The 23,981-nt window shown below is 43.1% G+C and overlaps 1 protein-coding gene across 2 annotated transcripts in view; it reads left to right on the top strand.

The window, feature by feature from the left end:
- Positions 1 to 1,433: 1,433 nt before the first annotated feature.
- LOC120300515 (G-protein coupled receptor 22-like) overlaps positions 1,434 to 23,981 on the top strand; it is a 64,209-nt gene continuing 41,661 nt past the window's right edge. Inside the window, exon 1 of one of the 2 annotated variants that reach the window (XM_039326674.1) lies at positions 1,434 to 2,972. The gene's annotated coding sequence lies outside the window, so the exon portion shown is untranslated. The other variant, XM_039326675.1, reaches the window with a different exon arrangement.

Here is a 23,981-nt window from a genome sequence, read left to right as displayed (position 1 = left end):
ACAGCCAGAATTCATGTACTACATTTAAGGGAGCTGGCTCTTATAGGACCGCAGCAGTGTTATTTCTGTCCGTTATATCAACCAAGCAGAAATACACCGCATGGCCTACAAATCGCATTCATTAATGATTTCATACATTTCCACGCATGTTTGTGTTAAGAGTTCACTTGAGCACTGCTCACCCAAGGTCACCTAAGGGAGGTCATACTGAGTGGGGATGAGAATCTAGGTGTTTCCAGGTGTCGTCTCACTTCTGAGACGTTCCACCATCCTTCCAGGAGATGCAGCAAGGAACAAGTTGACCAAAAGGGATAGAAATGGTTTTTCTGTTGCTGTACCCTCAAAAGCTATCCTGGGCCTTTTTTTCCCTGTCTTTTGCTGTGGTTGTGGTGAGGCGTTCTTGCGTTGCTCAAGAGACAGTTGTTTTGCCTTCTCAATCCTAACAATTATTTTATCACAAGAAGAGAGAAAAGGGAAGAAGCAGTGGGCAAAGAAGGAATAATTACTTGGACTGCTATGAAATTCTATAAAGCAGGGGTCTCCATCCCCCGGTCCGTGGACCAGTACCGGGGCGCAGCATGCCGGCAACCGGGCCACACAAACAAGCAAAGCCCCATCTGTGAGATGCAGAAAAACCTCTCTCCACAGAACCGGTTCCTGGTGCCCAAAAGGTTGGGGACCTCTGCTGTAAAGGCATTTGCACAATTACAAACTTTTCCTGGAAACATCATCCACTCAAAATCCCAGGACCAAGAGTTAGCAAGGTTATCCCACAGTTCTTCTAGAACAGCCTTTCTCAACTTTGGCAAGCTGAAGATGTGTGGAGTTCAACTTCCAGTAAGTGCAACCGTTCATAACCTTAGAAGTAATTACTGTGATCCACAGTATTTTCCTTTTAGTAACAATACATTCCTCTGAGGTTTCACACATTACAGTGTTTTTCAAACTTGGCAGCTTTAAGATGTGTAGGCTTCAACTCCCGAAATTCTCCAGCCAGCGTGCTAGCTAGGGAATTCTGGCAGTTGAAGGCCACACATTTTAAAGTTGCTGAGGGCACTTCCAGATCATCCACTGTTTCAGCCTCCATGTTTTCTGATCTCACAAAATGAAGCAAGACTGGAATGGGGGCCTTCTAATGTTTTAGAATAGCAGGTTTCTCTTGTGAAATGAGGTGATCAGATCAGATCAGAAATGAGGAGGTGATCAGCCGCCTGGGAAAGCCAAGGGAAATCATCAAAACAATTAAAAAACAAAAATTAGAATATTTCAGACATATGATGCGACACCCAGAAAAATACAGCATACTCCATTTAATCCTCCAGGGAAAGATAGAAGGCAAATGAGGTCCAGGCAGAAGAAGAACATTGTGGCTTCAAAATCTAAGGGACTGGTTTGGACAAAATTCAGCAGCACTTTTTTGTGCGGCTGCTGATAAAAACAGGATCGCCAACATGATTTCCAACGTCCAATAACAGATATGGCACAACAAGAAGTTTCTCTTGTGAGTCAACAGAGAACTGATAGCCAATCAGATAGACTGCTCTTTCTGGCAACTGAGGAGCAAAACAATATTTTGGCCTTTAAGTATCCATCCACTAGCCACAAAAGTATGCTTTTCACTCCTTCAGTTTTATACTAAGTGGTAATCCTCCTTTTTTCCTTCAGAAGAATAAACTGTAAGCTTGTTGCTCCTTTGCTTGCTGTGTGTTATGACGCTTCTCTGTTGGGGCCTGTATGCAATCATGCCCAAACCCTACCACTGTGAGATAAAATCAGAATTAGAATTAGAATAATCGAGTAGAAAGGGACCTTATAGGTCATCTAGTCCAACCCCCTGACCAAGCAGGAGACTTTCCAGTCTTTTCTTGAAAGCTTCCAGTGTTGAAGCTCCCACAACATCTGAAGGCAAACTGTTGGTTGATTGTTCTCACTGTCAGGAAATTTCTCCTTATTTTTAGGATGAATCTCGCCTTGATCAGTTTCCTTCCGTTATTAAGCAAAAGCTGGGGTTGGTTGAAGCCCGGCACCTCCCCCAATTGGCATCCACACATGCAAGACAACTTGCCAGCTGCCTGTGCTGCAACAATCCACGCAAACTTGCACTTAGTGGTTTACCAAAACTTCAGTAGCAGAAGGAATCACGGACCACCTGTAAATACACAGCAATAGTTTAGGCTGACAGTTCCTGAGCCTGGGTTCACTTCCTGAGCAGATCTGAATCCAAATGGGTCAGTTCCACAGTCCAAACTTTTCAGAACTCTGCACAACTATTGGGTTTTTCCATCCTCAGTGGAGAGTTACTGGTGGACACGGCTGCCGCAGGGGCAGAACTATGCTTCGTACCCGGAATCCTGAAGCCCTCCAGATACTTCTACACCTCGAGCGTCCCCTGCAGGTGACGAGATAAATCCACCGAACATGTCCCCCCTCTGGGGGGCGCCTCCCTTTCCACACACATACACAACACACCCCTTGAACAGTCCGGGAGGGCAGAGGTGAGGGCTGCAGAGCAGCACGTGCCTAGCTGGAGTTCTTGTCCAATCAGCGGTTCGCCCCCCCCTCCCCACAGCTAAAAGCAGGCGCGAGGCAATTCGCTCACGGGGCGCCCCGGGGCCGTCCACCTGCGGGGCGCGACGGGTTCCCGATTTTGTCTTTCGCTTCCCCCCCCCTTCTTTTTTTTTTTTTAAACCGTGCGCGCGCGTCCAGGTTCCAGATGTGGAGACAGGCAGTGGCGCGCGGCGCGGCTACGAGCCCGTCGCTGGCTGCAAGGTCTGGACCAAGCGGGAACGAAGCCCGACGAACTGGAAGGTGGCGCTGGGAGGAGGAGGAGGCGACGGCAAGACGGCGATGCTGCTGCTGCTGCTGCTACTGATGATGGCAAGCGGGAGTCCCCGGGCTGCTGCTCCAAGGAAATGCGGCAACCGGGCTCGCGCGCCCGCCGCCGCCGCTGAAACGCCAAGCCCCGGCCCCAGGTGAGTAGCCCCTCCCGTCCTTCTCCCTCACGCCTCGATCTGGAGGCGGCGGCTGGCAACAGGAGAACGCCCGAGCCGAACGAGGCCAGGTCTGCGGCTCCCACGAGTTTTTTAGACGGCGTGGCGAGGCGAGCCACCCAAGTAGCGGCAGCCTCGAGGAGCGCTTCGGAAGCCGAGCCAAGAGCCTCCCTCGGTTGGCGCGGGTCGTTTTCTCCGGCCGAGAGGTACTCTTCGCCGGTGCACGTTGGAGGAGAAGCGGGGGGGGGGAGAGAGACGGAGGAATCTTCCCGTCGGAGGAGCAACGCGTTGGTGTGTTCTCGGGGGCGCCGAGCTCTGGCGCTTGAAGGCAGACCCTCCGCCCCTTGCCTTGTGACTGCTGGCTCCCGCTTGGCGCCTTCCGGCTAGCCGCCTGAAGAAGATGGGACTTGTAGTCCGAGCCATTTGTAGGACTCCAGGCTGAGAAAAGTGTGAACCCCACCTGCGCCTCTCAGGCAGTTCCGCCGCTGGAGGCGAGGAGCCTCGCGGTAGTTGTGGCGGGCTTCGGGTTTTCCGTCTTCTCCGCCTGGCCTGGCCTGGCCTGGCTGAATAAGTCTGGGGTGGGTGCGGGGGCGTGGGGCCACAAGTAGACTGCGAGGATCCGCAGATGCAGCAAAGATCCGAACCGGGAGGCTGACCTTGGAGTCGCCGGGGAGGAGTGCGCTGCGCTGCCCACTCGGGCCATGAGAAGGGGAAAGGCCGGCTGGGTTGGGGAGCTTCAAGTCACAACGGGGTTTGCGTAGTAGGGGATCATCACAGTTGTCATTTGTCGGCGGTGGCAGAGTGTGTGGGAACCTTCGTCCCTTATGGGGGAGCTTGGGGTTTTTTGAACTGGGCATCTGGGGCAGAAAGTAAGCAAATTGGTCCCTTTGCCCATCAGGCTCCAGTTAGCATAAAGAAATAACAAAGGATTGTGGGGGTTGCAGTTGAAAACATCCCAAAACCCCAGGTTGAGAAAGGGGAGCATATAGGATCAGGATTCCCAGTGGGGTGAGAGTGGAGTGTTTGTGCACAGTATTTGTGCAGAGAGAAGGACGAGGTTAAGCGGATGTTAATTGGACTGCAAAGCCTGAACAATGCCAGGAAGCTTAAGAATTCCAGCCCAACCATCTTGGGGTGTGTGTGTGTGTGGGGGGAAACTTCACCACATCTTTTTGGGCGTACAGTGTGATCTGCCCTCCTTTGACACCCACAACAATCTGCTTCCCTGATTTTGTCCTCCTCTCCGCCTTCGCACAGTGGCAAAAATTTCACCCTTTGCCCAGGGTGTTGCAAATAACTCTGGGGAAGAAAAAAAGAAGTGATGTGAATGTGAAATAGGATTAGAGTCCAACACTTTTTCCATTAGAAGCAGAGAGTGGCTTACATTACCTATTTATATTCTTTACCTGAAATCCTCTTGCGGGTTCTCCCCTCCGTTTGACTGTAAGTGGAAAGGTATTGAGAAAGGGGATATTTTGACTGTGGCCCTCAGTCTAGCCCGGTGTTTGTCAACCTTAGCAGCTTGAAGATGGTGTGGACTGGGGAATTCTGGGAGTTAAAGTCCACACACCTTCAAGATGCCAAGGTCGAAAAATACTAGGCTAGCCTCTATCTAGACAGGCTGTCTGGGACATCATTTGCTGGGCTTGTATAATTGATTTTATGGTACAGCTTGCTGGACTCTGCAGTGTCTGTTTCTGGGCCCATAACTGGATCTTTAATAGGTTTTTAGTATAACTTTACCGTGCTTTGGGGGAGTTTTTTTTTTTCTGGAAGACAGCTTACAAAGGTAGGTGGGTCCACTTAGTAATTTCAAGAGTACATCTTAATGGAAAGCTGTGAATGCAACCCAACATGTCCTTGGCATACACAGTGTCACGTGGAGACTATCAAGGAGACTTGATGAACCCCTTGCCACTCAACTCCGCATGACTCTATCTAAATCATCTAAGAATTATCTTAAGAGTTCCCAGTAATGCCATTACGAAAATGCACAATTGAATTGTTAGTGATCTATATTTGTCTTTTTTCTACATGCTTTTCTTACCCTGGGCAATGCAAGAAGTCTTCCCTTTACTTTCTGCATAGAAATTAAATGCTTGGGTGTGAGCATAGAGCATCCAAAATCTGTTTAGTGGGCTTTATGACAGAAATGGTAGAGAGGACAAAGGTTGATTATTTATTTATTTTTGGGTTACATACATTAGCACCTTCATCTTTCTTTAAAATTGGAATCTTAAAAAAAAAAGATTGACAGCGGTGGATTTAGGAAATAATGACATGAAATAATGAATTGGCAGGAGGGTTTTAAATGGAGGAAATTAGTTATCCTAGTCTACTGTGGATGAAGTGTGGTCCCGTGAGGGTGTCTGTGTACTTCCTTAAATTGCCTGCCTTTGATTTATTATTGCTTACAACTCCAAACAGACTCATTCCTTGGCTGTAGCTAAGTCTCTTTCCTGCTTCACTTATAAAATGAAGGCAGTAATGTCTCTTTGCCAAGCTGCAGAGCTTGGGAGGATAAGTGAATGGTGGTTAGCTGCCCAGAAACAACGTTAGCATTGATGTTGTGGATGTCAAGAGTTAGGTGGCTGGTTGAATTGTTTTGCTTCTCCGTCAAACCTTCTGTTCTTTGGATCATATCTCTGAATGCAGATGGCAAGGGGAATGTTAATTTGGGGAGGGTTTAACCTTGAAGAGAAGGCTGGATTTTATGATTCCCTTTTCTGTCCTCAAAGTGCACAATCTGTACTGTGGATTTTTAATACCTCCAGAAATACTTTTCCAGTTGAGTTGGAGGTATTAAAAATTAAAATTAAGTATAGGAATAAATAATCAAGTAATTACAGGTCCTTGGTGCTCTTTGGGCTTGGTGGTTTTTTGTTTGTTTGTTTGTTTGGCAGATGTTTCATTACCCAATGAAATGCAAAGAAAACAACCACGCTCAGAGAGCACCAAGAACTCAACAGTTGAACCCTGAGCTACAAATATTCTTCTGTTGGGACCAGGGAATTGTTTGAGATCCCTGACTTGTGGACCACCATCACTCTTGAAATACAGCCTATGTTCTCATCACATGCTCAATTAGCTATTGAACATCTGAAACAAGTAGTACAATCCATACATCTTCCTTTGGAAATCTGTATTGATGGAAAGGGTTTTTAAAAAGGGCAACATAAAGAATCCAGGAACTGTAGTTATTTTGCATGAGAGAAGAGAACAAAGTTTCTTATAGTTTGGGGGGGAAAGAGGAAATATTGGTGACAACAATTTTTCCTAACCTGATGCCTTTTGCATTAAAAAGTGGTTAGAAATTTTTGAGTCTTTTTCACTCATGAAATTAGAATCCAGGGCATTGGACAGATTGGTGTTTGGAGATTCAAAGCAGGTTAAATGAGGGTCTTTAAGGAGTATATAGCCAGTGAAATTCTCTGTTACAAAATGTATTTACTGTTGCTGATCTGGATAGCTTTAAAGGGGGATTAGTCAAATTCCTAGAGGAACACCTGAATATGTTGAGTGTTCTGAGACCGTGTGGATGTGAACAGATAGTAGTAACTGAGAATAAATATGAAGCAATAATTACTGCTCTCCTTGGTTTGAACAACTGTCTTTCTGTTCAACTATGATTTTCATGAGCGGAATTGCTATCAGTATTTCGTTCCTTTTTTAATATTCAGGGAAAAATTCAGCGTCAGCATCTTTTTTTGTGCAAATGTTGGTGATCATTTCCTTGCAGAGAAATGTATTATCTTGGAGGACAGGGAGTAGTCGTGCATGTAAATTTTCCATTAGAAAATAATGGAAAAGCAACACTCAAAAACCGAACACGAATGGAGAGGAGTGCCAAAGACAATCTTCACTGAAGCCACCATTTTGTACAAGGCCTAGGCACGCTTGCTTGTTCATTGCATTTATGTCTCACCTTCCTTTAAGAAGGTTACTAATCTCAGAGGCTTCATGTCTACATGGAGGTTTACCTGTCCTAGGCTTTCGTACAGGTAGTTGTCGACTTACAACCACAATTGAGCCAAAAATTCCTGTTGCTAAGTGAGACAGTTGTTAAATGAGTTTTGCCCTATTTTATGACCTGTCATGCCACAGTTGTTAAGTGAAATGGTATAGGGCTTCCTGCCTGAGCAGAGGGTTGGACTAGATGACCTCCAAGGTCCATTCCAACTTTTTTATTAATATTATTATTATTATATTATTATTATTATTGTGAATCACTGCAGCTGTAAGTTAGTTACCTAGTTGTGAAATGAATCTGCCTTCTCCATTGGCTTTGCTGTCAGAAGGTTGCAAAAAGTGATCATGTGACCCCGGGACACGGCAACCCTCATAAATATGAGTCAGTTGCCAATCATCTGAGTTTTGATCATGTGATTGTAGGGACGCTGCAGTGCTTGTAAGGATGAAAATTGATCCTACTTGAAGGAAGTGATCTCATGGGTTAAAATTTTGGATCCTACTTGAAGGAAGTGAACTCATGGGTTAAGACTATGAAATGCATCTGGAACCTCTACATGATACTACTTTTTTACAAGGCAAAAAGAGATGCTATAGGGTTATGAAGGGCGGAACAGCTATATTGGTAAAAGTCTTAAGATGGGGGTCCCCAACCCTCAGTCTGTGGACTAGTACCGGTCCGTGGCATGCCAGCAACTGGTCCACACAAACAAGCAAAGCCCCATCCATGGCATGCAGGCAGCACACAAAACCACACACCCTCCGGTCCGTGGAAAAACCTCTCTCCATGGAACCGGTCCCTGGTGCCCAAAAGGTTGGGGATCTCTGGTCTAAGATCATTATGGGAAAACTTAAGTATCCCGGTTCTACAGTTTTCATTGTGCTTTACACCTTATTGCAGTTCTTTATGAAGCTTAGAGGACAAATACTTAAAATTAAAGCAAAAAGTGACTCTGGGCACATCCTCCACTAACAAATTTATTAACACTAAGCATGTGGTCCTTTTACACAATGTTCCCCTAAGCTAGACATGTCAAACTCACGACGTCTCGGAGCTTTTACCCCATTGCCGGCACTGGGGTAGGTGCGGTTTCCTTGTGATGCATCTGGCCTGCAGACTGGCAGTTTGACACCCCTGCCCTAAGCTTTCTTTTTAATACATGGAGTCTTTAAGTTACAACTGGTCACTTAGCCTTTGAAGTTAAGATGGACATCCCAAAAGCTACTTACAACCCAGTTTCAAAATTCTCCTATTAGTCCCCCCTCCAGAGTAAAATCAGGTCCAGTTCATATGGTGACCCGCATTACTATTGTAATGACTTATGACCATAAATGACTGGCTCAATTGTCATAACTCGAGGACTGCATGTGCTTTAAGGAGATAAGTCCCTCTTTTAATATTGTGTTTAAACAATGGGGAATCAAAACCCTTGATAGTAACCCAGAAGTAAATCTAGATTTACCAAGACTGAGGTAAATTCAGTTCTCTGAAAACTATGATCTTTGAGTATGGTTCAGTTTATGGCAGGAATGGATTGTACAAAGTAGTGCTTGATAGCTTTTTTTTAAAAAACAAGTGTTTCTACACCCAAGGATCTTTCGGCATATTAACCAGTGCTCTTTTTTTTCTTGGAGCTAATGTTTAATATGCTTTTACAAACAATAGATTTTTGGTGGGATTTGCATTATTTAGCCTAGAGATTTCTTAATATTTGGTCCCAACCTCTTCCAAGGTTTAGATTGTAATTCACAGAATCCCTCTCAAAAGAATCATGAATCTGCTGTTGTTGGTAATGAAATATAACACATCTGGAGATCAGGAAGTTGGGGAAAATGCTTTAACATCAATCTTAAGGGCTGTAATAGGATAGGTCATTTATTGTGTGAAGATATAATAGTATCTTGGACATGGATGTTCCATGCATTTGGGAAAAGAACAATCATGGTGTATCCACCCTGTGCAGCTTTCTGTAAGGAGTTACTTCCACATCTGGCCAATAAAAGTTTATGCATCTGCACATCTAACATTTAAATGTTCTGCAGTGGAATGTGTGGATGACCTTGGGGAAGGGAGGGGGGGAGAGATGCCGCCTTGGAAACAATCAGACAAGGCAGGCAGGAGCCCCCAGTGGCTTTGCAGTCAGAGAAAGAAACTTAGAAAGGACCCACCCTAATAGATCAAGCATTTAAAAGTGGTGGCGGGAAGTTTATACTTTCAAACTTGCAAGGTTCTGTTAATGCCGTCTTAAGAAGTAAAATTAATTCATCTTTTGTTGTGTTTTCCTGCCTGGTTTACCTGGAAGGGTTGACACGTTCACAGCTCAGCTTAGCAGCTACTGTATGATGAATTCCCCGTTCTACTCCTCATAGCTCCATTCATAGCATGCCTTGCAGCAATTTTTGATCACCCACTGACTCTTTTCTTGAAGAGATGGTGTATTGAACAGGTGACCTTGGCACTGCGGAATGTCTTATCTTACAAAGGAATATTCTACCTAGTTTGAAGTATTTTTAAAAAGTCATTACTGATGAAATCTTTTTATGCATAGTTACTTCTATTGAATTAAAAATACCATTTCCTTCCCCACATTACATTCTATTGCATATACTGTTTCTGTTAAGTTCAGTTACACAAAGAGCTGATAGATGTTTTAGAAAGTGAAAAGAAATGAATATTGAAATATTCTTTTTTTAAAAAAATAATGTTTACATATTTTTAACAGAAAAGCAGCAGTATCAGCTATAGTAGAGTGGTCGGCTGCTGAGAAAATATTATATTTTCATATTACGAATATTCATCAGGCTCCAAGCCAGATCATGTCACGGATTCATACAAAGCATTGCAATATTTAGATCTGTTTGGAGATAGCACTCCTTTCTGGTGACAATAAAGTAGTGGGAATAATGAATGCATGGTCTATATTTGAAGAACGTTCTTATTCATGGTTAACTGAGTAATTAGCTATCAAGCAGAGTCATTCAGTCCCTAGTCATCTCATGGGTGGACTTTTGCAATGCTCTCTACATGGAGCTACTAGAGTGCTTGGAAGCTACAGCTGATGCAGAAGGCTGTGGTAGAGGCAGTTCTTGGGACCCCAAGGGTGGCTCATGTAACACCAGTACTTCACAAGCTGCATGGGCTGGCAGTCTTCTTCCGGGTTCAATTCAGAATGTTGGTAATCACCTTTAAAGCCCTTTGTGGCATGGGTCCAGGCTACTTGAAGGACCATCTCATCCCATTGGGATTGGCCTGTCCCAACTGTGTCCGCAAAGGAAGCATGCTACAGAACCCCATCAGCCAGGGAATCAATAATAATAAAGTTGGAAGTGATCTTGGAGGTCATCTAGTCCAATCCCCTGCTCAGGCAGGAAACTCTATACCATTTCAGACAAATGGCTGTCCAGTCTCTTCTTAAAAACTTCCACGGTTGGAGCATTCACCGCTTCTGGAGGCAGGTTGTTCCACTGGTTAATTGTTCTCACTGTCAGGAAGTTTCTCCTTAGTTCTAGGTTGCTTCTCTCCTTGATTAGTTTCCATCCATTGCTTCTTGTCCTGCCTTCAGGCGCTTTGGAGGATAGCTTGACTCCCTCTTCTCTGTGGCAGCCCCTGAGATATTGGAACACTGCTATCAGGTCCCCCCTCGTCCTTCTTTTCATCAAACTAGACATACCCAATTCCAGCAACCGTTCCTTATATGTTTTAACCTCCAGTCCCCTAATCATCTTTGTTGCTCTTCTCTGCACTCTTTCTAGAGTCTCAACATCTTTTTTACATTGTGGTGACCAAAACTGGATGCAGTATTCCAAGTGTGGCCTTACCAAGACATTGAAGAGTGGTATTAATACTTCATGTGATCTTGATTCTATCCCTCTGTTAATGCAGCCTAGCACTGTGTTGGCCTTTTTGGCAGCTGCAGCACACTGCTGGCTCATATTTAACTGATTGTCCACTAGGACTCCGAGGTCCCTCTCACAGTTACTACTATTGAGCAAGGTACCCCCTATTCCAACTGGTGGGGTCCAGAAGAGCCTTCTCTGCTGTTGCTCCTGACCAGAGTAAGGTCAGCCCCAACCCCTCCAGATCTTCCTCAAGAGTTTAAAGACTTGGCTCTGCAGCTGGCTTGGGGCTCCAATGGAGAGACTTCACACTGGGGGAGATTAACAGATCTGCCCCCTCCCTTTCTTATTGTACTCCCTTCCTCCCATCTTTTTAGTTAGCTCGATTGTATAGTCTTGTATTTATGTTATTATGAATTATACAGTTTTATCATTTAATATTGTAAGCCGCCCAGAGGTATTGTGACGCAGGATGGGGGGCTAATAAATTTTAAAAATAAATAAAGGTTGCTGCAGGGAGACCTTCAACCAAATGGAGAGTTGGCTTTGGTGGTCCATTATAATTTAATAACTCTGTCCATGATTTTCTCAATTTTGGATCTTTATGATACATCAAACCATAAACCAACCACATTGGTTGGATGAACATAATGTATTAGACCAGGGGTAAGCAACCTCGGCTCTTTTATGATTCATGGACTTCAACTCCCAGAATTCCTGAGTCACCATAGCTGACTCAGGAATTCTGGGAATTGAAGTCCATGAGTCATAAAAGAGCCGAGGTTACGTAGCCCCGTACTAGACTAAAATGTGATTGGTTGGTTTAGGTTCAGAGTGCTGTACAAAGGTAGACACAGGTTAAAAAAAGTTATGGGAATCATGTAATAGGATTTAGGCCTGGACAAGAAACAGGTCTTCTCTGAATTGGCATCTTTTAGGTCCCATTTGTTAGAATTGGCCAAGCTGCCAGGGAATAGTGAAGGGTGTTGTTCAGGGGTAGGCAACCTTGACTCTTTTATGACTTGTGGACTTCAACTCCCAGAATTCCTAAGCCAGCCATCTGAGGGGAAAAGGAGAGGTTTCCAAGCTGAGCCATGCTGGCTCAGGAATTCTGGGAGTTGAAGTCCACGAGTCATAAAAGAGCCAAGGGTTCCCCACCCCTGGTGTAGTTCTAACAGATGTGGAGGGTGCCAGGTCAGAGATGGCTGAAATAGATGGATTTATGAAGAATTTATAGGACAGAGAATTAGACCTTTAAGAAACATTAGGACAAAATGTTTCAGTGATGAGTGACTTCAGCCACATCCATTTTATTTTACAAATTAGATTTATTTGTTTGCAAGATATGCTTTGAGTTCTATCAGACCGCAACTTCTTTAGCTCAATCTACCTTCAGCTTTTTTGGCCTCTCCTTCATCTGCACTACTGTCCTGGGATCTAAATGAGGGGCAGAGTCTGTGGGTCCCAGAATGGGATCTTCCAACAGTGTTTCTCAACCTTGACAATTTTAAGGCATGTGGATTTCAACTCCCAGAATTCCACAGCCAGCAACGCTGGCTGTGGAATTCTGGGAGTTGAAGTCCACATGCCTTAAAATTGTCAAGGTTGAGAAACACTGTAGTAAAACATGCTCTTTGTTTTGGGAGAATGGGTCTGGCCACGCTCTTAAAAGCCAGAAGGAAGTAACTCCTAATCAAACAGCCTTGGAATTCTGGCTTAGGCAAAACCATGTTATTCAAGTGGGGTAATTACTGTAAGTCTGCCTCTTTCTCTCCTCTATACCTTATCCTGTTTGGGAAGTTGTGATAGAATAACAGAATTGGAAGGGACCTTGGAGGTCTTCTAATGCAACCCCTTGCTCAAGCAGGAGACCTTATACCATTTCAGAGAAAAGGCTGTTCAGTCTCTTCTTTAAAATCTCCAGCGATGGAGTACCTACAAGTTCTGGAGGCAAGTCGTTTCACTGATTGATTGTTCTCACTGTCAGGAAATTTCTTAGTTCTAGATTGCCTCTCTCCTTCATTAGTTTTCATCCATCATTCCATGGATGAGAATCCTCAAGGGGAAAACAACTCAAGAAGCTTGGGAAATTTTGAAAAATGAGATAATAAAAGCACAGTCTAGCACAATACCAACAAAGAGGAAAAACAACAGCTCTCAAAAGAAACCAGCATGGCTGCATAAAGAACTCTCTGACAAATTGAAAGATAAAAAGGACAAGTATAGAAAGTGGAAGGAGGGGAACATAACTAAGTCAGAATATCAGCAAATAGCCCGAGCCTGCAAAGATGAAGTGAAGAAAGCCAAGGCTCAAAATGAACTAAGGCTTGCGACCAAAGTCAAAAATAACAAAAAAAGCTTCTTTCAACATGTAAAAAACAAGAAAAAAGTGAAGGAAACGATTGGTCCATTAGTGGGTGGAAGTGGCAAGAAGGTGACAAACAACAGGGAGAAAGCAGAACTATTTAACTCGTGTTTTGCATCTGTCTTTACACAAAGGGAAAAAACAGACCAACCTATCAAAAATAGTGCCATAAAAAACAAAACAGAAACACAAGTTAAGATAGGCAAGAAAATGGTTAGGGAGCACCTGTCCAGCCTAGATGAGTTCAAATCGCCAGGACCAGATGGATTACACCCCAGAGTTCTCAAGGAACTGGCAGATGTGATATCGGAGCCACTGAACTATATTTTTCAAAGATCCTGGAACACAGGGGAACTACCAGAGGACTGGAAAAGAGCTGATGTAGTTCCCATCCTCAAAAAAGGAAAAAAAACGGATCCAGGAAATTACAGACCTATCAGCCTGACCTCAATACCTGGGAAGATCCTGGAAAAGATAATCAAACAACGAATCAACGAACACCTAGAGGCAAACAAAGTCATTACTAAAAGCCAACATGGGTTTGTCAAAAATAGATCATGCCAGACAAATCTTATTGCATTCTTTGACCAAGTGACAAAATTAGTGGATCAGAGGAATGCTGTGGACATAATTTACTTGGACTTCAGTAAGGCATTTGATAAAGTAGATCACAACCTACTACTTGACAAGATAGATAAATGTGGGGTAGACAGAACCACCACCAGATGGATCCGTAGCTGGCTGACCGGCCGTACTCAGCGAGTGGTCCTCAATGGAACTGCATCTATATGGAGGGAAGTGTGTAGTGGGGTGCCCCAGGGCTCTGTTCTGGGCCCAGTACTCTTCAACATCTTCATCAACGATTTGGATGAAGGGATAGATGGGGAACTCATCAAATTTGCAGACGACACCAAGCTGGCAGGAATAGCCAACACTCCAGAAGACAGGCTTCAGATACAGAAGGATCTGGACAGACTTGAACACTGGGCACTAACTAACAAAATGAAATTCAATGGTGAAAAAAGCAAGGTTCTACATTTAGGCAAGAAAAACCAAATGCACAAGTACAGCATAGGTGGCACATGCTCAATAGTAGTAACTGTGAGAGGGACCTCGGAGTCCTAGTAGACAATCACTTAAATATGAGCCAGCAGTGTGCTGCAGCTGCCAAAAAGGCCAACACAGTGCTAGGCTGCATTAACAGAGGGATAGAATCAAGATCACGTGAAGTATTAATACCACTCTTCAATGCCTTGGTAAGGCCACACTTGGAATACTGCATCCAGTTTTGGTCACCACGATGTAAAAAAGATGTTGAGACTCTAGAAAGAGTACAGAGAAGAGCAACAAAGATGATTAGGGGACTGGAGGCTAAAACATATAAGGAACGGTTGCTAGAATTGGGTATGTCTAGTTTAACGAAGAGAAGGACAAGGGGGGACATGATAGCAGTGTTCCAATATCTCAGGGGCTGCCATAAAGAAGAGGGAATTAAGCTATTTTCCAAAGCACCTGAAGGCAGGACAAGAAGCAACGGGTGGAAACTAATCAAGGAGAGAAGCAACCTAGAACTAAGGAGAAACTTCCTGACAGTTAGAACAATTAATCAGTGGAACAGCTTGCCTCCAGAAGCAGTAAATGCTCCAACACTGGAAGTTTTTAGAAGAGACTGGACAGCCATTTGTCCGAAATGGTGTAGGGTTTCCTGCCCGAGCAGGGGGTTGGACTAGATGACCTCCAAGGTCCCTTCCAACTTTACTACTACTACTACTACTACTACTACTACTACTATTATTATTATTATTATTATTATTATTATTATTATTATTTCTTGTCCTGCCTTCAGGTGCTTTGGAGAATTGCAGCCTCTGAGATATTAGAACACTGCCATCATGTCAACCCCAGTCCTTCTTTTCATTAAACTAGACATACCCAATTCCAGCAATAGTTCTTCATATGTTTTAGCCTCCAGTCCCCTAATCATCTTTGTTGCTCTCCTCTGTACTCTTCCTAGAGTCTCAACATCTTTTTTAATATTGTGGCAACCAAAACTGGATGTGATATTCCAGGTGTGACCAGCCAGCAAACTTTAATTTATTACTGTTGAATGGAGAGAAGGACCGGGTGTTCCTCACTCTGACCTCTAAACAGGGATTCTGAGATGAACAGCAGGGAGGCCTAGCATCTGCTGCCTTATGTTGGCAGAGTTTGTCCATAGCCACCCTAAATAAGTACAATCTCTGCAGTCTTCCTTAATCCTCATCATTTGCTGAAAAGCCTAGACTGGCCAAGATAATGTGGGCAGCAGTTTCCTTTCTTTTGGCTCTTTCCAAGAAGGGGGGAAGGGTGTCAAGAATAAACAGTAACTCCAAGCTCCCCGCTTTCTTCCAGCCCACCGGCCTGTGTTATTCGCCCAGCCTCTGAAGCATCTGTGTCCTAATGGCTTGCCTTGCTTCAAGAGCACCCACCGAGCTCATTAGCCTCGGAGCAGACAGTTGACATTGCTTCATTAGCTTCAATAGCGGGTTGCTGTGATGTTGGGCTCTTAAAAGCCTGTATTAATTTACATGCAAACACATATGGGAGGGTGTGTAGTGCAGTACTAAGATACCAAAGTGGGTGTGAGGATGGCTAAACAGCTGGGATGTGATTTCTTGACCTTTAAGTAGAGGAGGTTTGCGATGCTGGTTTGGGGGGGGGGGGGCTGTGAAATTCTCCAGTCACCAATCTTCAAGTGGCTGTGAGAAGAACTATCTGTTTTTATTTATTTTTTTTTTAAAAAAAAGTCTGTTTCAGTACATTCTATATATGTCCTAGTCCAGTGGTTCTCAACCTGTGGATCAGGACCCCATTTGGGCCGAACGACCATTTCACGGGGGTCGCCAAACAACGCAGTCTGCCATTTTTTCCCCCTTTTCCTTAGCTGTGCTACTCCCTTTTATTCTATTGGCTTTTGAAAGCCAATAGAATAGACTCTCTTGCATAGAGTCTAATTCTATTGGCTTTCAAAAGCCAATAGGAATTGTCCAGGCTGTCTCTGCCCTGCTGAGCCCGCCAAAAGTCCCATTCTGCAAATGGTGCTGCACCAGTTGAGTAGTCCTCAACTTACGACCGGTTGAATAGTCCTTGACTTACGACCGGTTGGGGGTCGCAGCATTAAAAAGGTTGAGAACCACTGTCCTAGTCGGAGGAGAGTGGGCAACAATATGTTGGTTTGCAAGGTTCCCTCTAACCTTGCTTGCATATTCTGTTTTATTCTAACAAGTAGTTATATGTAAATGGCATAAAAACTAAAGTGCATACCTCGGTAGAATGTTTAATAAAGTTGGGAATGTGGATGGAAAATGTTAGATGTATTAATGCTGGTAGTAAAGTTGTGAGTAGTATACACAATATTGCAAGGAACAAATGCTTGTTCAAACAAGTTAAAATGAAATTTAAGTTGAATTCAGTGAGAGTTGATTACTTAGGAAGATGTAAAGCAAGAAATAAGATTAAGAATGACTAGGTAGTGAATGAACGTGGATAGAACGGAGAAGTGAGGCTTTTGGTATGAAAGAAATGTATTGAAACAGCTAACAGAATAATGAATGAGAACTGAATCACAAAACAAATATACAAAGGCTGAGTGAACGGATAGAAAAGAAGGGGAAGATGGAAAAAGAGAAGAAAGATGTAAGTTAGATTCTAAAAAAGAAAGAGAGAAAAGTTTATAGAATAAGAGAGAATATACGAAGCAGTGTATGAATGTGCTAAAAACAAAAAAGTGTTTACAAGGGTAGAAAGGTACTAAGAGGTACTCAACATGGATGCTCTTAGCATAAAGCAATTTTAACTATATTTATTTCTCTTTGCATTGTATTGCTTAGATAAAATGTATGGTAAGTGGGAATGCAGTAAATGTAAATGTACTGTAAATGTACTATAAATTCCACAAATGGCATCACTTTTTTTTAACATCGTCTTTAAATTTTTTATCTGTAGTTACAAACAAGCTAAGAATTGAGCGTGTAAAAGAAGAAAGAATAATGAGCCACTAGAGATTGCTCTTCAACTCCTCTTGACAAGAACCAATTTTACCTGGAATGAGTTATGGTTTGTAATAAGGCTACCAGTTCTGGTCTGCAAATCACTACATGGCAATAAAGAATTAAAGTTGTCTGTCTCTCTTTGCTGCCAACTAGTGGTCACTTGAATTTTTGCGTGGCAGATCTGGTAGCCTAGTTTCTTGGATTGGGATTTGATGCTCCCTGACTAGGAAGCAAGTTGCTGAGACTTATGGGTTTAATTATGATTAAGTAGGGTTAGGGTTATAGGTTTCATTTTTAGCAGCTTAGTTTTATCTCCTCATCCATTATCTGGGACTTTGGGTGTTTTTCTTAAACACTCTTTAAATATATATAATGCTTTGTAATCCCTCATTAAGGGGCATCGGCTTTTCACCCAGCCACTGCTAACAATGCATAGTGTGAAACCACTGCTGTGAAATGCTTCACCTTATGGTTCTCTGCAAATGCAAAAAAGTGGTCCCGCTTTCAGCTCAACCACAGCCCCGCAAAATCCATGTGATCCCTCTATTTAAATAGACCTACAGTATGCTTATCTAAGGGTGCTGTCCATCTAGTGACTCTTTAGGATTAATTTAAACAGAATTGAAGAGAAGGATACAAAAGCTTTTAAAGATCTTCTCATTCTCAGTTTAATTTCTCTGTATATTACTCAAAAACCAGATTAGGGACAGATTGTCAGGGAGAAAATCTGTGTGGTCACTAAGAGTTGACAACTACAGGATGACGCAATGACTAAGTTAAAAACAGATAGGAAATTCAAAACACACATCATGGACTGCATCAATATCACACTTTGAACCACAAAAGTAAGCTTCCACATTTTAGTCCAGGTTGTTATGCAAAGGTAGCCAGTGCAACTGGCCCATGTATCCTAAGACCCAGGCAATTGGTTTAATTTAGTAAACCCTGTTCAGTAAACTGTGGGTTAATACATTATGTGAAAATAGCCACTCCAGACAGGAAATGCAAACTGAGGGAGAGAAAATGGCTTATTCGTGTAAATTCAAGCTATAAATTAATGGCTGAGCAAGGATTTCAGTCCATTTTCATCTCTGTTTAATTGGATTATGGAAGAAATAGAGTGAGTCTCTCCTTGAGTGTTGTATAAACTGCCATATCAACAAGCATTGGTGGAACTCTGCTCTCAGAGCTAGGATGGGGGGGGAACTGGAAAGCTGCTGTTATCCTCTTATTGAGTGCAGTCCCGAGTCCCCCTTCCCTTTCTCCTTCTTTTATTATTGATCAGAGGACAGCTGTGCTCCAGTGCTCTTTTGCCAAGAGAGAGATGGAGCAAATAGGGATCTGGTGGTTGTTCCCTTGGGGCTCAGACTGTGGAGGTCATCAAATTTCCTAATTTCCGCAAGCTGCTTACTTTTGCATGACAAAGGGCCTGCTAGCAAGATACAGGGCAGTGCCTGAAAGTCACAGGAAATCTTTCGAAAAACAAAGGTAGGGAACATAGGAGCCAAGTCCTGATTTTTAATTCTAAAATAAATACCAGTTGTGCCTGCAACCAGGATGCAGAGACAGAAGGAATTGTTCCTCATTCCCCGCCCTACATCTCCATCAAATTTTTTCCCTCTTTTTGTATTGAATGACAAGAATGGGAGGTTTATTGCTCTGGATATTATGGGGGAAGGAGTTCACACAAACTGGAATTGCGGTGGGAATGAAGCATTAAATCAGACACTTGCCTTATCTGGATCTTGCCTCTGTTGTTTCTGTTCAACCATCCAAGGCTGCAAGATGCAAGTAGCATTATATCTTACTTGATTATGAGAGCAGAGTTTTTTCTATTTTGGAAACAGACAGAGCTGTTCCCTACAAGAGAAGATTGTTCCACAGACAAATTCATTTGACATTTTTCTTTGACGTGGGATCTGCATTTCTCTGAAGGGACCTATGAATAACAATAATTAATGCCTGCATTCTTTCTTCTAACTATAAGTTCTGGGTTCTTTGTATAAGCTGTGAATTTAAAGTGTTGAAGATAAGTTTCAGGGTAGAAGCTGAAAAGAGTCTGTCCCCCTCTAAGCCAACTTTTCTCGGCCTGATTTCCATATATGTTGGATTTCAACTGCCATTAATCCCAAACTATCACCTCCAATATTTGAATGAGCTGGAAATTATGGGAGTGATAGTCCAGTAGTTGGAAGGCAGCAACTTGGAAAAATCTCTTCTGGGACCATGTACAAGTTGTTCTCATTCCCCTCCACATTTTCTTGTTCTTGGAGTGACCGAGAAGGTACCTCTCTCCAATAAGTGTGCGGTTGTCTCTTTCTAGCTCTGAAGCCATGAGCCCTCTTATGCCCTTGACACCCCCAACTTACACCACCTCTTTGAGCCACACAAAAGCTCCATGTTCCATGCTGCCATTGATGGATGAGTATATGAGCATTTCTAGTGGCCCATAACCCCTCCTGCCAGCACCTTGCTTAACTCTATGGAGATTTATATCTTTAATATCCTCCACAGCAAATGAATGAGCTCCAAGTTAACGTGTAGGAAAGCTTTTCCTAATAAGAGTCTTTGTTGCAATCTGAAATAGGTGCTACTAGGACAATTGTACACATCATCTGTGAAACGTGCATGTAAGCACAGGGAAACTGGCACAGGCACATTGCAGGACAGGACCACAATTAGATGATTGGCGTCCTAGTGCCCCAAATTCAATGCATGCCATTTCTACTTCTAGACCTCAAGCAGGTTTAGAACAAGCAACCAGGATGATTAGGGAACTGGAGGCTAAAACATATAAGGAATGGTTGCTGGAATTGGGTATGTCTAGTTTAATGAAGAGAAGGATTTGGGGTGACATGATAGCAGTGCTCCAATATTTCAGGGGTTGCCACAAAGTAAAGGAAGTCAAGCTATTCTCCAAAGCGTCTGAAGGCAGGACAAGAAGCAACGAATGGAAACTAATCAAGGAGAGAAGCAACCTAGAACTAAAGAGAAACTTCCTGACAGAACAATCAATCAGTGGAACAAGCTGCTTCCAGAAACGGTGAATGCTCCAGCAATGGAAGTTTTTAAGAAGAGACTGGACAGCCATTTGTCTGAAATGGTATAGGGTTTCCTGCCTGAGCAGGGGTTGGACTAGATGATCTCCAAGGTCCCCTCCAACTTTATTATTATTGTTGTTGCTGCTGCTGCTGTAGAATAGGTGAGGGGAAAGACACCCTCCCGCCTATGTCTCTAAAAGCTGTTGCCAACTTGAATAAACAGCATACTAGTTGAACAAAGCTAGAGAGCCATGTAGTTTAATAATTTAAAGTTGTGGAACTGGGCAGGTGAGATTCAAATTCAAGTCCCCATTCAATCATGGAACTCGCTGCCTTACTTTGGACCAGTCACTGTTTTAGCCCATTGTATCTCATAAAGTTTCTGTAGATATAAAGGAAGATAATCTCCCTGCATATCACCATGAGATCCTGCACAAACGCCAGGTATAAAATGCAGCAAATCAATACAGCCAGTCCTTGACTTATGACCAAACCTTTTGTTGCTAAGCAAGACAGTTATGAATTTTACCCCTTTTTACAATCTATCTTGCCACAGTTGTTAATTGTTAACTGCACTTGTTAATTTAGTAACATGGTTCTTAAGGGAATCTGGCTTCTCCATTGACTTTGCTTGTCAGAAGATTGCAAAAAGTGACATTGCAACGGTCATAAATATGAGTTAGCTGCCAAGCATCTGAATGACATGAGAATACTGCAACGGTCATAAGTGTGAAATTTTTAAATGGTCACTAAATGAACTGTTGTAAGTTGAGGACTAACTGTAATCTGATTTTTTTTATATATAATACTGCCTATTTTATTTTTCTTAATATATGGTAGTGTGCACCCACGTGTAAATTCATACTCTTAAGTATTTTCATAGAAGAAAAAATAGTATTTTGTAGTGTATTGGGATGCTTAGTATTTTAAATTTGTCAGTGTCTCAATGGGGTCCATACAACGATAGCTTATAACTCCCAAACAGCTATAGCTTTCAAAATTGGTTATACCAGTTGTGAGGGCCACTTGTAATCATGGTTTGGTTGACCATGATCACTTGAATTGGCACATGTGGCTGGTTTTACATATTGTCCTTAGACAAAATTAAACCAGCATACGATGACTTAGCCATAAGAGTGTCAAACCATAATTCACTGCTTGAATTAATAGATGAAGATGCCTTCTGTGAGTCACGTCCATTCAGCTAGCTAGTTTGGATTTGTCTATACCAGCTTCCCAATCTGGTTCCATCTAGGTATGGGTGAATTCAGATGAAGTAGTTGTCATTCAACATGGTGACAATATTTGGGGAAATAAGGGAGTATAAAATACAGAGCAACAGAGTTGAAAGGGACCTTGGAGATCTTCTAATCAACCCCCTGCTCAGGCAGGAGACCCTATAGCAGTGGTTCTCAACCTTTTTAATGCCGCGACCCCCAATCGGTCGTAAGTCAAGGACTACTCAACCGGTCGTAAGTCGAGGACTACTTAACTGGTGCAGCACCATTTGCAGAATGGGACTTTTGGTGGGCTCAGCAGGGCAGAGACAGCCTGGACAATTCCTATTGGCTTTTGAAAGCCAATAGAATTAGACTCTATTCAAGAGAGTCTATTCTATTGGCTTTCAAAAGCCACTAGAATAAAAGGGAGTAGCACAGCTAAGGAAAAGGGGGAAAAAATGGCAGACTGCGTTGTTTGGCGACCCCCGTGAAATGGTCATTCGACCCCAAATGGGGTCCCGACCCACAGGTTGATAACCACTGCCCTATACCATTCCAGACAAATGACTGCCCAATCTCTTCTTAAAAACCTCCAGTGATGAAGCGCCCACAACTTCTGGAGGCAAACTATTCCACTGATTAATTGGTCTTATTGCAGGGGTCCCCAACCCCCAGTCTGTGGATCGGTACTGGGCTGTGGCATGGCAGAAACTGGGCCACATAAACAAGGGAAGCCCCATCCCTGGGATGCAGACAGCATGTGAAACCATGTCCCCTCCAATCCATGGAAAAACCTCTCTCCACGGATCTGGTCCCTGGTGCCCCAAAGGTTGGGAGCTGCTGTCTTATTTTCAGGAAATCTCTCCTTAGTTCTAGGTTGGATCTCTGCTTGATAAATTTCCATCTGTTAATTCTTGTCCTGCCCTCAGATACTTTCCTCCCTCTTCTCTGTGACAGCCCCACAGATATTGGAAGACCGCTATAATATCGCTCCTCATCCTTCTCTTTGTTAGACTAGACATACCCAGTTCCTGCAACTGTTCATCACATGTTTTAGCCTCCAGCCCCCTAAACATCTCCAACATGTGTTGGAACATCTGTTTGAGAAGTTGCCTGGAGGCAACACTCAAGTTCTAGATAATGTCCTTCTGCATACTTTATGTATCTATGTATGTATGTTTCTGCCTGTGAGTTAGTCATACCCATTTGGCATTCAGTTTCGATCTTCTGATATATGCCAGCCAGTTGTCCCAAGCAACATAAAGTGGAATGGCACTGATTTATGGTGTGCTGGAAACCGGTCCGCGCAAACAAGCGAAGCCCCATCTGCAGGATGCAGGCAGCACATGAAACCACGCCCCCTCCGGTCCGCAGAAAAGCCTCTCTCCACAGAACCGGTCCCTGGTGCACAAAAGGTGGGGGGAGGGTGGCTCTGATATAAATGACAGACCAAGCTGATAGTATTTACCCTCTCTCTTGTCCCAGAAGAATAATTGTACCATTTTTATTTTCTAGCTTGATCTTTTATGCTGACCTGTTGACTATAGAGAAAGTTGGTGATCAGAGATAATTCCAGAAAGGGTACATTGGACCATATAAGTGCTCATCCGCTGTGGAGGGACCTGTGGTTTGCATGAGTCTTCGTCCACAGTGTCTTATGAATTCACACTACAATTCCACCCTTGATTACAGTGGTGAAGAACTTTCCATTTGACTGAGCTCTTTGTCCATTTATCTTCTATGTTAGAAGGAGAAGGAAGAGCAAATAGCTTAAGGAGGAATTATATTATCTCAGGAGTCATAGATCATATCAGCTTCCTCTCTCTGGGACTAGAACCACCAATCAGCAAGTCTGGAACTCTACTCACTCAAATAAATAGCAGTGCCCTTGATAAATCTTTGTTGATGCTTGGTGCTATTCACCAGCTACCCATCAACTCAATAACAGAAATAATTTTGGAACATGGTAAGTGTGGCTTTACATAAAGTGAGCAGCAGCAATAAGAGCATATGGTTTTGTGATTATATGTTACAGAAAAACAGAAACATTTATAAAAAAAAATATTGAAATTGAAAAGAGTGCAAAGTATGAATCACTCCCCTAAGATGAAAGACCCCATTAGCATTAATTAGATACTTTATCCCTTAAATAGGATCTAGCAATTAAGGCTAATTCTCATGGATTCCACAGGATTCTCCATGGCTCCAGATGAATTCACTGGCCTTTAATCTGGGAAAGGATTCTCTTTCGGTCTTGCCTCTAGAACAAGGGTCTTCAAACTTGGCCCTTTTATGACTTGTGGACTTCAACTCTGCACACTAGCTGAGGAATTCTGGGAATTGAAGTCCACATAAAAGGGGCAAGTTTGAAGACCCCTGCTCTAGAACAATTTTTAGGTTAATAGCAACCCAGCAGTTTTGTGGGGCTTTCTTCTAAATAATTGTGCTCGGTTGGGCAGGGTCAAAACAGTTTCCCTTCCTTTCTAACTTCTAAAAGTGCTTTTTCAAGAGTCAGTTGGACTTCTTTG

The sequence above is a fragment of the Crotalus tigris genome, unplaced genomic scaffold, assembly GCF_016545835.1.
Source record: "Crotalus tigris isolate CLP2741 ecotype Arizona unplaced genomic scaffold, ASM1654583v1 scf7180000024342.5246164, whole genome shotgun sequence".
Classification (NCBI taxonomy): domain Eukaryota; kingdom Metazoa; phylum Chordata; class Lepidosauria; order Squamata; family Viperidae; genus Crotalus; species Crotalus tigris.
The sequence above is the reverse complement of the archived record's forward strand: the minus strand, read 5'-3'. Positions and strand labels throughout refer to the sequence as shown.